This window comes from Rattus norvegicus, chromosome 1, assembly GCF_036323735.1.
Source record: "Rattus norvegicus strain BN/NHsdMcwi chromosome 1, GRCr8, whole genome shotgun sequence".
Taxonomy (NCBI): Eukaryota; Metazoa; Chordata; class Mammalia; order Rodentia; family Muridae; genus Rattus; species Rattus norvegicus.
Window position 1 is genome coordinate 235,433,114 of NC_086019.1, and position 16,546 is coordinate 235,449,659.

General features: G+C 42.7%; 1 protein-coding gene across 4 annotated transcripts in view; it reads right to left on the reverse strand.

Annotated features, from left to right (window-relative positions):
- The window catches only part of Glis3 (GLIS family zinc finger 3), a 419,850-nt gene that overhangs the window by 43,547 nt on the left and 359,757 nt on the right, over positions 1–16,546 (reverse strand). The gene's annotated exons all lie outside the window — the stretch shown is intronic.

Consider the following 16,546-nt stretch of genomic DNA (forward strand, 5'->3'; position numbering starts at 1 on the left):
ACAAAACGGTGGTGACCACATCAACCGGACACAGACTGCCCCTGGGGGCAGCTTTCATTGTCCTGTTACCTTGGGGGTCAGTGCTGTCTCCAAAGCTTGAAGGGGGCTTTTCTGTGAACTTCCAGACATGGCTGGTGATTGACAGCTGGAACAACTGATTAGGCACAGCAAAGAACAAACTAGAAAACGCTTATTGCTTTTGTGATTAAGTGGTGGCGAACTCCCCAAGGAAATAAAGCCTAGTGAAGCAATGAATGCATGAACTCTGCCTGCTGCCCAGAGCCAGAAGCCCTCTTCCCTACTGCTGCGGACTTTTTCATGGGGTCTGGCTTATGGCTGACCTCAACCTTGTCTCCTCTAGTAACAGGCAGAGGTGGCTCTGTGATCCATGTGACTCTCAGGCCCTCAGGGCTGGTGAAGTCTAAGCTTCCACCTTAAACTATTTCAGTTAATCAGGGTCAATCAGCACCTTTATGTCCAAATAATGACTATTAATCTATTATTCCTAATAGACAGGACACCTCTGGGGATATTTCACCTGTGAGGTATTTACCACACAAACAGAGGATGCAAAGAGTACTTTAGGAAACCCAAATAAAGACTACTTGCCCTGGGCCATTCTGAGGTTACTACCCACATCACTTCCTGACGATGTTCATCATTCAGAGGGTGGGCACAAAGACTTTCCTGTCAGTCTGAGGCATACAGAATTAGCAAGCATAGACAGGCCTCGTGCAGTATAAGCCTGTAATCCTAGCTGATAGGGAGAATGAAGTAAGAGATCTCAAGTTCAAGGCTTGCCTGGGCAGTTTAGGGAGACTATCTGAAACAAAAATCAAAAGAGGAGGTCGTGGATATAGCTCGGTGGGCAAGTCTTTGCCTGGCAACACAGAAACAGGTAAAACTCACAGTGCAGCAAAGAACAGCCAGCATGTTTCCTTGTTCAAAATGATGGGAAGCTACCCTTGTTCTCTGAATATCTGATAACCCGAGAGTTAAGGAAGTAGACATACTGATTCACTAGATCTTGGGCTGAGGCATGTTGAGATTCTAAATGTCTAGGACTCTCAAAGTGGACCAGGTGTATCCATGATGTAGCAGGGCTACACTAGGTCTCAGGACCATTCTGTCTGCCTCCTTCTCCATATTGGGGGACTCGCAGTTATGACTGATTGGATAGTTATCATGTGCCAAGGACTCACAAACATTTGCCCTTCACTGATTAGGCTCGGGCCCTAATCTGGTTCCTGGTTCGGTGACTTGGCTACGGTCCCCTGGAAAGTAAATAGTGAAGGTGATATTCAAACCAGGAAGTAAGATTTCAGGTCACAAGTCCCTAACCACCATCTTGCATTGCCTCTCAAGTACCAGGCGGATCAGAAACAAGGTGCAACCAAGTCTAGCATTGTGCTTGAAAGGCCTCTTAGAGTAGAAACACTCCGGTGGCTACCACACGCTCAGTGAGAATGTCAAAAATAACACTCTATGTGTCTGTCCATTCTCAGCCCTTGATGAGGGAAATTTTCCAGCTCTGAAATTTAATTCAGTAAAGAAATTAACTGAATTGTTTAGTTTGGAATACAAATAGCTGGTAAGAAATGTGCTTTTTTTTCCCAAGTAAAGATTTCAGATCCATGTCAGAGGCATATTGATCCACAGGTACGGAAAGGAGAGAGGCTTGCAGGGTGATTGGTGAGCAATCAGCCGTACGTGCCCTTTACTGCGGCAAGCAGGTTCTCCTGGCCGTGGATAACGTGCCACCAGAAGATTTACTGTGTCTGTAGAGACTTCTGACTCCCTTGTAAGCCTGTGCTTGGGGGGCATACATGACCTCTGAAAAGCCCCTAGCACGGCTCTGGCCTGTCCTCACCAGAAGGGCATCAACCTTATCCCAAGATGGTGATGCTCACTTGTAATGAATGTCAGAGCCATGTTGGGCTCCTGAGAAATGGCATTAATTGCTTGGTGACTAGCACAAGGGGAGGGAGTCTGGGCTGACCATTCATCTCTTGGGCAGAATTTCAAGGGTCAAGGCACAGAGGAACAGACTAATCGATGAGACCAAGGCAAATTGGTTCTCAAAGAGACATTAACAAGAATTAGAGGGTCTATATGAAAGGTGAGCTTAATCTTGTCTATTTCTCACTCCCAAGAGGACAAATTTAGAGCTGGGGGGAGTTCGATAAGCCATTTAACTGCAATGGAAATTTTGGCTCTTTTGGCCTCATCAGAAAGCAAGCACTCAAGACAGATGGTGTCAGCATGGTGCAGGAGACCGTGCACACAATGGGAGTCACATGGACCTGGATTTGAAGTTTAGCCTTAGAGATTGCCAGGTGTTTCTTTATCTCAAAAAGAATAATACTCCACAGGACTACATGGAGAAATTTAAAAGGCCGAGTACTGGCTGGAGAGATGGCTCAGCAGATAGCATAACATTCTGGCGCTCTTGAAGAAGGCCCAGGTTTAGTTCCTAGAACCCACACCGGAACCAGGAAATGTCTGCAACTCCAGTTCTAGGGGATCAACATTCTCTTCCTGCTTCTGGGAACAACGCACATCGGCACACAGTCATACAAACATACATGCAGTTGGAACACTGATGTATAGAAAATAAAATGAGATTAAAAGCACATAGCACGAAGGCTGAATTATGGGTATATGCTTACAGAACGTTCTTCATCATTTGACTATATTACTGCCATTAATCCAATCTTAACAGCATTGTGGAATCACAAAGACATGCACTGCTCCAAACAGTAACTATCTAATAAAGCTTTCCTTTCTAAACCCAGGTGGAGAGAACTGCACATAAACGGTATACTGGAGTCCTTCACAATGGAGGAGTTTATGCAGCCTCTTTAATCAGCTTTTTACTGTTCAATATTTTTATGTATGCACTATAAAATGTTTGGGTCCCAGAACAAGTCCTGATAGGGTTAAAATGTGCTTTACTTTGAAGGGGTAACATACACCTTTGCAATAAAACCCATAATACATTTCAGCTTAGAAGATAACAAGTCATTTTCATGCATGACTGCACTTCGTTAAGGAGCGAAAATGGGCTGTTACTAAAATGTCAACACAATTGTCCCTCTTGAAGCTTAGTTTATCTGGAAGTATTTTACATTTCCAGTGCTTCTTTTTGTTTGTTTTTCCTCTCCAGGAGCATAAAGATCCAGCCTTAGTTAATTTTCAGAATTCAAAGGAAGACTTCCCTTTAGACATGCTGGGGAAAACAGCCAATATTAAGAGTGTTCAGATATCTGGTCCCCAAGAGTGAAAATTTAAGTCCAATACCATCTGCCGTTCTTCACTACACCTCAAAGCAATTTAATTGCAGCGTCATCCGATGGAAACCGCCCTCCTGACCTAAATTCACACACCAGAAAGAGTTTTCTAGCAGGGAAAATGCCTGCCAGGGTAATTTGCTGGGAAGGCTGTGTTTGATTCTAAAGTTAATTGGAGAACGGGAGAGACCTCAGTTTATGCTAATCCTTGTTGCAGATGAGAAGGGGCGTTTCCTTTTTTCCTTTTCCCCTAATGTCAGGGCACTGTCCCCTCTGCCTCTCTCATCAAGAAGGGCGTCATCCTGCAGCCACATTCCACCTGTGTCAGGAGAAAGCCGCTTCTTAAGACTTTGCACATTCATCCCTCTAATCTTCCCCTTCTCCCTGCAGCATGAATAATTTTAATATTGCCAATCACTAAAAAAAAATCTATTCTTCCTGCCTGTCTCTCTCCCCGCTCTACTTTGCAGTGTGGAGTGTCATTATCCAGCAGCCCTGATAAGAGCACAATGAAACAATCCCTTCTCAACCGAGTTGGGTGACTGTCACACTTAAGTGACACCACCCGTACTTCCCTGACATACTACCCTCAGCTAATTGATGGCAAACAATGACAACTGTCTCCAGTGCTCTAAGACAAAGGAAACCCACACGTGTCACCTGACGGGCGGGCGAGCTACCAGGTAATGGATAAACAGATGTGTTAGGGGGCTGCTGGATTTAGGTAAGCGGTGGCAGAGCTCTGAAGAATGTACCTATTAGCTTTGTGCTTAAGAGCGCTGCTGTTCGCTGGGGAACAGGAATAAATAAGGTGAAATGAGAATTTATTGATGTCTGGACACTTACATGAATATTCAGCTTCCCTTACAAACAGGTATTCTCCCAAGAGCTCCAAACTTCAGTGTAGGCAGCCCAATTACCTTTCTAGCTGGTGCAGCTAGATTTACCACCAGGAAAGAAGTTATTAGTGTTTGGTAGAGTATACATGCTTACAAGTCTTTCTGGAGTATACCATGATATGGCTGACGTCATTCACACGAATGCCAATGATTACCATTAGGCCTTCTGAAATACAGGTGTAATTAGCTTCTGTTCGTGAAAGCTCCCGAAAACATCTGCACTTCAGAACAAAAACATTCTTTTCGACTCGAATGGCACTCCGCTGGAGCCAACATTTCAGGCAGCCTTCTCAGATCTCTCCAGACAATGCATGACACGTCAAACCTCAAATTACAGACTATGTTTCTACCAAGTATCACCCCTCTCCTACTTAGTCACCCCACATTACTCAGAAAAGTCAGTAGCACAGTGTGAACATGCAAACCATGCAGCCTTCCCTTCCGGCATCTGCATTTCCTCTCTGCCTGTGTGCTAGATTTTCACCCCCTTTCAGGTCAGAGTGGAAAAGCAGAAAGCAGGAAGGTGAAGCCGGCATGGCTAACTGTTCCTTTTGGTAATTAAAAAGTCCCCATCTCTGTATATGTAGTAAAGCTGGACTTATTCATAACTAATAATAACCACTTTAGGAAAACCTATCTGATCTCCTCACCCATCGCTATGCAATACCAAAGGTGGGGTCATGGAGACCAATTTGATTTTGATTGTTTCTTCTACCCAAATAAACTGCTAATCTATGGACTCTTTGAGGAAGCCCCTCTTTCCTGGATGCATAGAAATTAGTAACAACAGTCCTCTACAGATGCTGCTGCTCTCTCTCTTCAATTATTACTAGCCTAAGGCAAAACTACACAATGGAGTCGGTTTTGTTTGTGGCTGTTTCTTCCTTTTCCATGCCTTGTTCTCAAAGACTTTCTTTACCTTCTAGTTTACTTGACTCCCAAGCAGACATTAATTTTTTTAATCATGAATTTACATTCACAACAAGATTTTGGGAAGAATTTTGGTTTAGTAATTTTTCTTATCTGGGACCAGACACTTACACCGACTGTCTATTGTGAGTCCTAATATATTCTGAGGAAGCAGGTATCTTTGCTGTTGGAATAGGACCAAGTGGGTCCCTCAAGTGTGTTGTTTCAATTTCTTGCTTTATTCCTGGGAATAAAGATGTGGACATCTAAGAGGGGCTTTAATTTTAAGAAACAGTCTGAGGTACTCTAGGGTCTAAAACACCTCCCCTTCCAGGAAGAACAAACGTTGACAGAGTAAAACTAAGCTGACTCCCAGATCTCACTGCCTAGAACCCAGACCTTCTCACATGTCGGCCACAGCATCCCTGCCAGCACACCCCTCAGATATTCTTCTACCTGATGACTTCAGGGATTACTCTGTCTGAGGGCCTCTACTCTCAGATTTCCAGAGACCATCCCACAAAAGATAAAGAATAAACTTGGTTTGCATCCCTTCAAGGCAGATGGCTTTGCTACCTACCATCTACCTCCATTGTTGAGCCTCATAAAGCTCTCTGCAAAGCCATGGGCTGGGAGACATCTGACGTAGCCACTAAATCTAAAAGATCATAGGGCCAGCCAAATTTCCACGCGTTCTGTGTTCTTACATCTAAATCCTCTTACAATGCATCTCCTCTGTAATTAATTTATTTCAGTAAATGCGTTTTATGGCTTCCCTCATTTCATTTGGTCATTGACAAATGTTCCAGATGTAAGTCTGAAGGTGAGGTCAATAAACCTGTTTTGCAAAGGACCAGAGAGTAAATGTGTTAGTTCTACAGACTAAGTGCGATGCCCTCAATTCTGTCTGCAGCTGTTCTCATCCAAAAATGTACTTTTGTTTGCATTTACCTTTAAAATTCTTAAAATCGCCTTTAGTTCTCTGGCTATGCAGGAACGAGAGGCAGGCCAGATGTGGCCTGTGGGCTGTTGGCTGATCTCCGGTGTAAAGAATTACCCATTGTATAGCAACTACAGAGAAAACACCCTTCACAGTATGATTAGAAAAAATAAGAATTATAAAAACTAAATTTGAGGTAAGAAAATAGCCAGAAATAATTTTATAGATGCTGCGGACTAAGTTTTGAGGTAAGTGACAGAGCCTGGAAGAGGGGATTTACAAAAGGCATCAGGAGAGACCAAGGCATCAATGGCAAAGCAATGGCTTGTGAAACTGCATTGGTCCAGCCATCAGTACGATTGTCTCTTTTCTGTACCTGCTTCCCCTTGCAGGTTCAGTGTTCATTAAGTCCACTCTTTTTCAAGCATGCATGGTGTTGGAACTCTGGACAGTCAGTCTAACCAGACTTAAACTCTGAGGCAATGGGACACCGTCTAATGCATAGATTTGAAAGTGGGACTTAGGATGATCTTCAAACTCCGTGGTCAAATCTTGTCTAGGCTTCTTGGAAGAAACTCTGTCTCTAAACTTTAGTGCTACCCAGAATACAAAGAGAGGCTAGAAGGGATGCTGGTGTCTGTCACAGAGGCCAACATGGCCTATCAACCTTTCTTTTAGCTTTTTAGCAAAGAGGGAGGGAGGGAGGGAGGGAGGGAGGGCGGGCGGGCAGGCAGGCCACTGAGAGCTTACAAGTTGCCAGCAAGCACTCTTTTATGCCTTTCATTCTCACAGAAGGCCTATGGAGTCAGGATTCTTAGTGCCACCTACCTACAAAAGGAAAGTCAACTGCTCTAAACACAATACCCAGCGGAGAGCCAGGAAGGGGCTTTAGCTTCAGTCCTACAGTCTTTCTGCATGACACGTGGTCTTCAAAGCAAAAGCAACCAAAGCACCGTTTTTTTTGTGCTCAAACCCTAGTAGCTGTCAAAACAAAATTTTGACGTTGTGTGTTTGGGGTTACCACCACCTAAGCGGTGATGAGTTTCTGGCTCCAATCTGTTTACCTTTAGAGCACCACAGTGCAGGCCCTCTGGGCAAAGGACTGAAATAGAACATTTAAGAATTCTGTTTTACTTTTCTCTTATTGTACTAAATGATACTGATTAAAATTTTAATTTCTCGAGGCTTTCTCCCCCCCACCCCATTTCTAAAAACAATGATGGCAAGTCATTTTTGTGCACCTGCTCCCTGTGCTTTTGTTCAGAACTGTAATACACACTTCCTAGTATTTGAGTACAGCCACAATTAGCACTAACTGATGGCGAGCACTTGCTGCCTCCTGAGAACTCCTAATGTCTTTAAGTTTAATCTCTGTAAGGGGAAAGTCTCTGTTGGAGGCAAGGAAGTGTTTCCACTTGTAAATGTTGTGCTTGAGCAGATTAGCTTCATGGACAGTAAGAGAGGTGTGTGTAAAACATGGTCAGTAATGGCATACGTTTGACTTTAAGAAGGAGACAGGGAATATTACCCACCCTTCGTGTTTGTAAAGGTATACCTCAAAGATGCCTGAAAATCCAAGCACAGAGAACCTGAGGACACTTCTCTCCCACTGACACTGGCCAACAGGTTAAAAAAGTTCTCATTCCTTAGATATGCTTGACATAAAGTCAGGTATTATGGTATGTATCTAGAATTATCTAAACTGGTGAGGCAGAGGAAGGAGGATTGCTGTAAGTTCAATGCTAGCCTGGTCTATATAATGAGTTTTAAGCTGGCCACAGTTACACAGCAAGACACTATTTTTTAAGGGGAGGGGAGTGTGGCACAAGATAAAAAAGTTAAAAAGTTTGGTATGAACCAACTTGGGTAAGAAATTCCTATGCAAGCTGATGATACCTTGTCCCCTTTAATAGTGACCAGCCACTTTCTATAGCTGTTCATTCCTAAAAGGTAGAAGAGATCACTCTGTTAACACTTTCAGAGGAAAGGATCCAGTGACACAAAACCTGTCACGTCATAGGATATGATAGCGCATTCACAGAAACACCAGGGTTAGACTCAACTCTGTAGTTCAAAGCTGACAGAGTGATAAATGATACGTAGGTAGATAGAAGACAGGCAGATGATAGGTAGATGATGGAAAGACAGATGGACAGACAGACACAGAGAAGGCAGACCTGAGCCATGAGCAGCCAAGTTCACCAAGGAACTGGGCTAGTGTACGAGGAGAGGGACAGGGTCTAGCTAGAAACAGTCCTGAAAGTGAGGCAAGTACAGCCTCAACTCAGCAGAAAGACCAAGACTCCAGAGAGGTACGCCTAACGTCCATTAGTGTGGTTGGAAGGGTAGCCGTGGTTTAAGGCATGGTTGGGGCAATGACCATAGCAAGGGAGACACTGTAAGGGCCAACCCCAGAGACAGAGCCTTGGGTTAACATGGAATGGATACACATCACCATACGTAATCTTGCTTCGACACTGTAATTACTGAAAAGTATCTCAAGCTGCAGGTGAGTTAATTCAATAATGTCCTTCAGTTTAGAGGCCCATGCTATCCTTAACCTTTCCTTACAGTGTCCATGCAACAGTAAAAAGGGGTTCTCACTGTGTCTACAAACACCAAAACTATGTAGTTCTTAAGAAAAGAAAACCCTTGGGGCTGGGGATTTAGCTCAGTGGTAGAGCGCTTACCTAGGAAGCGCAAGGCCCTGGGTTCGGTCCCCAGCTCCGAAAAAAAGAACCAAAAAAAAAAAAAAGAAAAGAAAAGAAAACCCTTTATGCTTCAGACAGAAGAGACTCGCTTACTCTTTCTTTCTTTCTTTCCTTAGAGGCTAAATCGAATTGAACTAGTGAGTCAGAACTTTGGACCCCTTTTTGGCTCACAGTCACAGCCACAAAAGGTGTAAAGTCTTTCCCATTTTTAATTCTGGCCTGGATTTCATCTTGCCATCCATCTGTTCTTTCAGACCTCCTTGATACTGACTGCAAAGCAGAAATAAATAAATGGCCCTTATCACATTCGACCTGATGACAAAATAATATTAAACCAGTAGTGGCATCAGGGGGATAAATGATAACACAAAGACAAGCAAGACCGTCCCCGGTGGGGACAAGGCCACAAGTGGTGAGCCTTACTTCTCTGTCTCCTCTTCCAGAAGGTGTGGTATGCTTATATAAAAACGAGGCATATACTTTTAAAGTCTGCCCTTCATCCTCAGTCATGGCCACACTGTCTACCATGAGCTGAGTAGACTTCTCTTTCACCTGTGCCACTGCCACTGTCATGATCTGCTCCAATCCAAGGACTTAAGTGGTTATGGACCAAATGTTCTGAAACAGTGGGCTGGAATAAGTCCCTCGTCCTTTGACTGTCCTCTCATAGGTATCCTGATGACAGCGATGTAAAAGTAACCAACACCGCACTTTCTTATTGAAGGAAATCAGGAGCATTTTTCTAACTTCTAGCTCTTAGGAATTAAACTGCTTGTTCATGTGCAAAAACATGTTTTTACAGCAAAGACCTGTGCATGTTGGATAACTTGAGTGATTCAGTTTAATCTTGCATGAAAAACCAGCAAGAACACAAGGGAATATGTGACAAAAAAAAAAAAAAAAAAAAAAAAAAAAAAAAAAAAAAAAACTAACCCCGAAGCACCCAATTTAGCAGTTTGCAAACATATAAGGGTAGTAACAGCTGTAACAGTTCCATACATGTCAGAGTGACCTATGCTGCCTGGAAACCAACATTTTAATTTTCTTTAATGGAGTGTGTATAATAAAAGCTCACACTTTTTTTTATTAAATTGAGTATTTCTTATTTACATTTTGAATATTATTCCCTTTCCTGGTTTCTGGGCCAACATCCCCCTAGCCCCTCCCCCTCCCCTAATAAATGGGTGTTCCCCTCCCCATCCTCCCCCCATTACCGCCCTCCCCCCAACAATCACGTTCACTGGGGGTTCAGTCTTAGCAGGACCAAGGGCTTCCCCTTCTACTGGTGCTCTTACTAGGATATTCATTGCTACCTATGAGGTCAGAGTCCAGGGTCAGTCCCTGTATAGTCTTTAGATAGTGGCTTAGTCCCTGGAAGCTCTGGTTGCTTGGCATTGTTGTACATATGGGGTCTTGAGCCCCTTCAAGCTCTTCCAGTTCTTTCTCTGATTCCTTCAACGGGGTCCTGTTCTCAGTTCAGTGGTTTGCTGCTGGTATTCGCCTCTGTATTTGCTGTATTCTGGCTGTGTCTCTCAGGAGAGATCTACATCCGGCTCCTGTCGGTCTGCACTTCTTTCCTTCATCCATCTTGTCTAATTGGGTGGCTGTATATGTATGGGCCACATGTGGGGCAGGCTCTGAATGGGTGTTCCTTCTGTGTCTGTTTTAATCTTTGCCTCTCTCTTCCCTGCCAAGGGTATTCTTGTTCCCCTTTTAAAGAAGGAGTGAAGCATTCACATTTTGATCATCTGTCTTGAGTTTCATTTGCTCTAGGCATCTAGGGTATTTCAAGCATTTGGGCTAATAGCCACTTATCAATGAGTGCATACCATGTGTGTTTTTCTGTGATTGGGTTACCTCACTCAGGATGATATTTTCCAGATCCAACCATTTGCCTACATGAATTTCATAAAGGCATTGTTTTTGATAGCTGAGTAATAGTCCACTGTGTAGATGTACCACATTTTCTGTATCCATTCCTCTGTTGAAGGGCATCTGGGTTCTTTCCAGCTTCTGGCTATTATAAATAAGGCTGCTATGAACATAGTGGAGCATGTGTCTTTGTTATATGTTGGGGCATCTTTTGGGTATATGCCCAAGAGAGGTATACTGGGTCCTCAGGCAGTTCAATGTCCAATTTTCTGAGGAACCTCCAGACTGATTTCCAGAATGGTTGTACCAGTCTGCAATACCACCAATAATGGAGGAGTGTTCCTCTTTCTCCACATCCTCGACAGCATCTGCTGTCACCTGAGTTCTTGATCTTAGCCATTCTCACTGGTGTGAGGTGAAATCTCAGGGTTGTTTTGATTTTCATTTCCCTTATGACTAAAGATGTTGAACATTTCTTTAGGTGTTTCTCAGCCATTCGGCATTCCTCAGCTGTGAATTCTTTGTTTAGCTCTGAACCCCATTTTTAATAGGGTTATTTGTCTCCCTGCAGTCTAACTTCTTGAGTTCTTTGTATATTTTGGATATAAGCCCTCTATCTGTTGTAGGATTGGTAAAGATCTTTTCCCAATCTGTTGGTTGCTGTTTTGTCCTAACCAGTGTCCTTTGCCTTACAGAAGCTTTGCAGTTTAATGAGATCCCATTTGTTGATTCTTGATCTTAGAGCATAAGCCATTGGTGTTTTATTCAGGAAATTTTCTCCAGTGCCCATGTGTTCAAGATGCTTCCCCACTTTTTCTTCTATTAGTTTGAGTGTATCTGGTTTGATGTGGAGGTCCTTGATCCACTTGGACTTAAGCTTTGTACAGGGTGATAAGCATGGATCGATCTGCATTCTTCTACATGTTGCCCTCCAGTTGAACCAGCACCATTTGCTGAAAATGCTATCTTTTTTCCATTGGATGGTTTTGGCTCCTTTGTCGAAAATCAAGTGACCATAGGTGTGTGGGTTCATTTCTGGGTCTTCAATTCTATTCCATTGGTCTATCTGTCTGTCTCTGTACCAATACCATGCAGTTTTTATCACTATTGTAAAAGCTCACTCTTAACAACAACAGCAACAAACCAAAAAGCAAAGAATCAAATGAGCCTTTTAAAGGATTCCACAGTGAGCAACCCACGTGCCCTACAAACTCATACTCTAATTGCCCTCTACAAATTCAAATTGGGTTGTTGAAAGAACTCATACATTGTGAGTCAAGACAATGGATTTCAAAGTGAGCAACTGGACAGAACCCCACATAGCCTTGGAACTTGTTAGAATAATCTAGCAGAGACTGAAAAACGTTGGGTTTGTTCCGAACTATGGAATTGGAAATTCCAGGGATGTATTCAGAAAACTGCATTTTCACAAGGCCTTCTGCTGTCCTTATACACACTAGTGGACCACCTCAGGTTTAAGGAGGATGGAACTCTACATCAGGGGCATTAAAACCCATCGAGGACATGAGGTTTGCTCCTATGGTCACAATCACAGATAGCAGATGTTCTATATCAGAGGTTCTCAACCTTCGTAATGCTGTGATCCTTTAATACAGTTCTTCATACTGTGGTGACCCCCTCCCAACCATAAAGTTATTCTCATGGCTACTTCATAAGTATAATTTTGGTATTGTTATGAATCATAATGCAAATATCCAACATGCAGGGTGGTATGTGGTATGTGACCCCTATGAAAAGTTCCTTCAATCTCCAGAGGTGTCAGGACCCTCAGGTTGATAAGGTGTTATGGATTCAGATGACAACCTGAGAAGCCATCAGGAGAGGCATCATGAAAGCACTGTCAGATATTTCCTTCATATTCCTTTTGTCTCCATTCCCTTCTGTCCACCCCATTCCAAAGTTTCTTCCCTTTGTAAATTACAAGCATAACAGTGCTTCCAAAGATAATGCAAGATACAGTTGTGTGTTTTACAATGCTCTGTGTCTTTCTGAAGACTTTAATGGAGGTTACATTCATCTTTCCCAGCTCTTTCCTATAAAGTTTAACCTACTGGGAAATTTGTGTGTCAGTTTAGAACCCTCTAATGAACACCCTTGTAAATTAACAACCATTTTTTTTTCTGAAAAGAGACCATGGGAGGCTCTTTTACAGAAAATTATGCCTAACATTTACAACTTTCTAAGAAGCTATCCAAAGACAGCCAATATACTCAATCTAAGAATGTAGAAAGTATATTAAAACATGTAACACGAGATTATACTAAAATGAAACACTATTCATAAAGCATGTTAACACAGTGCTATTTATTACAGAAACTGATATCATTGCAGAGGAAAAGCTTCCTTCTCCTAGCAATATAAAACTTTATAAATTAACTTCCTATGTTTCCTTCTTTATGCTTATATATTATTGGTATCAGAACAAAGGGGGAGCTTTTGTCCCCCTGAAAAGCTTAAAGTAACACTAAAATATGAATATTCAATAGGGCTTATTAGCTCTAAACATAAGGATTACTTTATAACCCAACGGAGTCAGTACCATTCTTGAATCTCTTCGGTTTCTGCCACAATAGCTTTCCATTTCACAGTAGTTTCTGTGGGATGTGACTCTCTCAACCATCTCGTCAAAGGCCTGTAGTGTCAGGAGCATGTCCTGCATGGCCATCTCTCCATATAACAAGCAGGCCTCATCTCCTCTGTGTCCCCTGACTGCATTCATTTGTAACTTTAGCCCCACTGATCAGTAGCTCTGAGCCAGTCCCAAGGATTTGGGTTTCTGGTGGATGATTCTAATGTCTAACACCAAGGCTATGACTAAAGTCATAGGTTCACCAAAATCAGCTCATACTGAGGCCAGATAGTTACAGCTGGGCTTTAGAGGGAGCCAGTACTTTTGTGGCCACATGGGTCAGATCATTTACCTGTGGCATTCTTTGTTTGTACAAACCCAAACCCTCGGCTAAATCAGCACAGGACTCTTGGTCCATGCTGCTGTAAACCCATGACATTTAGACTTTCCTCCTTCGTTAGTGCATTTATAGGAGCTGGGCTTTATATGGGTCCTAACGCAATGAACAGGGCATCACACTTGGACCAGCTAGGAAACCTCCTAACAGATTCTCAAAAAAATTTTCGAGATTGACCTAGGCCATAGTCTCTGAAAAACAAAATAGAAATGATCCACTCTTCAGGGCTTTCTCACCACTGCCCCTGCCCCCGGGGCCAGCTCAGCAATAGGCCTGGGGAGCCCAGGAATTTTCCAAGAGTGAGAAAGTAAACGGCACAATTTTAAATCATCCTCACAGCATGCGCTCAAGTCTATTTCATCCTTTTAAACAAAACACTGTTTTCTCTGACAAAGATAAGTTTTCTTAGGCAATCCATTCTGATCAGCCAGTCTTGTCAATCTGAGAAGTCTGCTTCAATAAAGGAAGTAGATACTTCAGGATATACTGGATTTCTGTGTATCAGAACTGCCATTTTCCCTGTACATCTTAATCCCATACACATGAATCCTGTGACATCTGAGGGATGACGGAGCTCAAAGCGGTAGTTAAGTTAAGGGCTTCCTCTCCTACACCCGCACACACTCAACAGGTTTCCATAAACATACTTTATGCTAAATCACTTCTCTAGCAACTAAAGGCATACATAACCATTAAGCAAGTACTTTCTTGACTTGCTGCAGCTCCCTGATTTTTATTAACAGAATCTGAAGAGACCATCCAAGTACTTTGTGAAGAGCTGGTGATAAAAACCCAAGGTCTTACACATGCTAGACAAGCTCTCCACCATTGAACCATACCCTGGCCATCTCAAAGTATTTCTACCACGAAGCCAAGTGTTGAGTCCATCAAGTAGACCTAACAATTCTGGTTTCACGTCTAACTAATTGAGGAACAGTGCCCCGCATGCCTTTGGCACATGCCATGGGTTGGTATGCGTCTGCAGAGCTTTAACCCATGTGCAGCTGGCATACACATGCACTCTTCACTGTGCATGTCTAGAGCTTAACAAAGAAGGCATGGGAGGTTGCTTTTATAGTTTTTCTCCCTGTCTGGTTTTGCCTCTCGGTTTGTCGCCTATTCAGCAACTCGAAAGACATAATCAATTATTTAAAAATAATTCAGAAGCCAAGAAAGTACACTAGCACCTACAGAAAGTACGGAGAATAAACTTTGACACGTATGAGCTACCTGGGGAGGTAAACTCGCAGGGAAATGCCGGAAGGGTGGTGCCTACCTACTTCAAGTGTTCTCAGGGGCAGAAAATTTGCCAACTGCAGAACGCAGCACTGATGGCCACGGCAACACACACCTCCTGGTCTGGTGTTACCTCTCTTCACTACGGCTGGAGGCTCAAAAGCAAGAGCTCACCATCTTCATGAGAACCAAAGATAGAAAAGTATCCCGGATGACAAAGCCATTTCAAACTAAAACTAAACCTGAAAAAGTTGAAGATTCTAAAACTTTAAAAATAGTACCAGGCATGTAAAAACATACATCCAGTCCAACATGAGAGCTGAAAATGAACTGTATGCTAGATGCATACAACATAGACGTTTTCCATAGTGGCAGGTGTCATAGCAGCCAAAATATGGGACAAGACTGACCAATCGCCACGAAGTGTTGCTATTATATGTGGGTTCTCAGTCCCTTCTGATTTACCTTTGACCTTAACTTCTGAGTTCCAGATCTTTAGCAAGGAATCGTCATTGGCTGAAAAAGGACAGGGATGGTGATGGTTTGTTTTAACTATATTACTGATTCGTTTAATGGGTTAGAATAAATGTTCATGTGCCAGCAATATGTGAATCAAAAGCCCCTATGTAAACAAAAGCTAGTCATATCTTTTCACTTATGTCTTATACAAAGGTTTTCAGTATGTATTGGTGGTGTCCTGCAGCAGACACATATATTTGATGAGGTATCTTTGCATCTTTTAAGTCCTTCACATAAGGTTTAATCAATTTCTCTGGATCTGAAAAAGATGAGGCGATGTTGTTTCAAAGAAAAAGTCCCTAAGCAACTGTTGAAGGTACCTTGATGCTAGCCCACTACGATTAATGACCATCTTGATGACTGATGCTCTTGAGTGACTGCCTACCGCCCTTTTCTTCTGCACTGGATCGTCTTGAGAACTGTCAAGCTTTACAAACCTACACAGGTATGTCTTTCTCCTATTCCACTGTATTGTACCAGGAAATTCTTCATTCTCTGTGGCTTATTAGTACTTCTCAAAAGGAAAAGAAGACAGCCAGCATGCTGCCAACCTGGCTATGGATTGAGATACAGATGGGAAGAAATAAGATTTGTGAGTCACTGAAAATGGAGAGTCTCATTGTCTACAGTGTGTTGCAAAAGCTACTTGATTTCTGATGGCTTGCAGCAAGAGTTTTCTGCATGTAAAGTAATAAGACTAATTATGTTTGCTCAAGTACCCCACCAGCAGGGTCTAGAAAATGCACTCAAACTGCAAGCTAAGGCAATCAAAGAAAAACAGTGCGTTTTGTTACTGCATTAAAATAATCTTTCCCTTTTTGTTGCAAGCTGCAATTGTTTTTTCTTTTTTCTCTTTTTCGGAGCTGGGGACCGAACCCAGGGCCCTGCACTTGTTAGGCAAGTGCTCTACCGCTGAGCTAAATCCCCAACCCGGCAACCTGCAATTTTATGAATATAGGGTCACCTACAATTCAAACCTAGGCAGAAGAGCAGAGATCGAAAGTGTCTTCCCTTCCTCTCCCATTGGTTGGGAGACTTTTACAAGTAGATTGGTTTGCTAATGTCCAAGTTTTTATATCAACTTGGGAATTCCATTCAAAATGGAGAAGTAATGAATACAGTTCCATTTAGAATCCGCGGTACCATTTAGGACGCAGTCTGCTGCTTGCTTCAAGACCAACCA